This window comes from Octopus bimaculoides, chromosome 6 (assembly GCF_001194135.2).
Source record: "Octopus bimaculoides isolate UCB-OBI-ISO-001 chromosome 6, ASM119413v2, whole genome shotgun sequence".
NCBI lineage: Eukaryota > Metazoa > Mollusca > Cephalopoda > Octopoda > Octopodidae > Octopus > Octopus bimaculoides.
This window is the reverse complement of record NC_068986.1, coordinates 100,074,969-100,076,530: the sequence shown is the minus strand read 5'-3', so window position 1 is coordinate 100,076,530 and position 1,562 is coordinate 100,074,969. Positions and strand designations below refer to the sequence as shown.

The 1,562-nt window shown below is 29.8% G+C and overlaps 1 long non-coding RNA gene across 1 annotated transcript in view; it reads left to right on the top strand.

Moving 5' to 3' along the window:
* Positions 1-766, top strand: part of LOC128248052 (uncharacterized) — an 18,261-nt gene extending 17,495 nt beyond the window's left edge. Inside the window, exon 2 of the long non-coding RNA XR_008264323.1 lies at positions 82-766. This is a non-coding gene — a long non-coding RNA (uncharacterized LOC128248052). The remainder of the gene's footprint in view (positions 1-81) is intronic.
* Positions 767-1,562: the final 796 nt, after the last annotated feature.

Sequence of the window (1,562 nt, the reverse complement as noted above, 5' to 3'; positions counted from 1 at the left end):
TATATATATATATATATATATATATATTACTTCCCATTTTCATTTCTGTTTATGTTTTTTTTCCTCTCTTTTCTTTCGCAGATAAGAGCTGAAAATAAAATGGAAAGTATATAAATCGTGAAAAACCATATCACAAAAAATTATTTATTGCAAAGCAAACAAAAATAAAGCGATATCAAAGGATGAAAAGAAGAAAAAAAAGAGACATGCGAATTGTCGCCAAAGGATATGTAAAGAAAATGGTAATAAATAAGAATGTTTCAGAGTTACTTACAATAAGAAGTCGAAAAGCGATAAATACTGAATATATAAAAAAGATTAACGTTGTGTTGAAATGGATTTATAAATATTTCGGAGCGATGTATATTTTTCATATATTTATATTATTTTCAATATAGACTTTTTTTCTTACAAACATCACCGCTTCCATAGAATAATCTGATGCAAAATCGACAAAACTCAGAATACATTAATTGTAGATATATCTACAGATACGAGAAAGTATATTGGTAAAGATAGATTAGCGTTTTTTGGCTTCGTTAAACGATCCTTCATAGATTCAAAACTATTCATATATATATATATATATATAAATGCGCGTGATTCAGTGTGAGAGTATCCGTCTTTGTTTGTATCTGTATGTCTTGAGGCATACAGGTTTACAAGCATAAACTGCAGAAAAGTAGTCGACAAGGTATCATTCCATTCGGTATTCTATATAAGTCGTATTTATAAATAAACACTTGTTATAAATCTTAGTAATATATCAACTGCTTCTTTTTTGTAGTTATTTACGTGTGCATGCACATAAACATAAATATACGCATGCATTTGTGTGCATATATATACATACATAAAGATACACACATATATAGAGAGAGAAATTTATAGAGAGAGAAAGAGTGAGGGAGAGAACTGAATAGATAGACATATGTATAAATAAGTAGATAGATAGATAGATAGATAGATAGATAGATAGATAGATAGATACATTTCTTTTATTAGCCACACAGGGCTCAACGAAGATGGGACAAATACAATGTAGAGCTTTTCTTTTTGGGAGGGGGAAGGAAGGAAAAAAAAGTGGTGGTGTCGATCAAAAGGGATCGTAGGAAGGGAAAAAGGGGGAGTACGATCAAAAGGGATCGAAAAAAAAAATAGATAGATAGATAGGTAGATAGATAGATAGATAGATAGATAGATAGATAGATAGATAGATAATGGTTTGCCTAGTTTAGGTATCATTCCTCGAAATAGAGTAATAACAAAATTACATGAATTGCTCAGAGAAAATCGTCTGCTGATTAACCGAAAAACATTGTAAAATTTTGTCGAGAAAGAGAAGAAAATAATAATGGTGTATATATACATGTATATGCACATACATAAATGTACATGCCTAAACGTGCATATATATTTTGATATATATATATATGTGGGTGTGTGTATGTGTGTGTATGTGTGTGTGTGTGTGTGTGTGTGTGTGTGTGTGCATACGTTTCTATATATGTATATCTATACGTATATATGTACACACACACACACACACACATATATATATA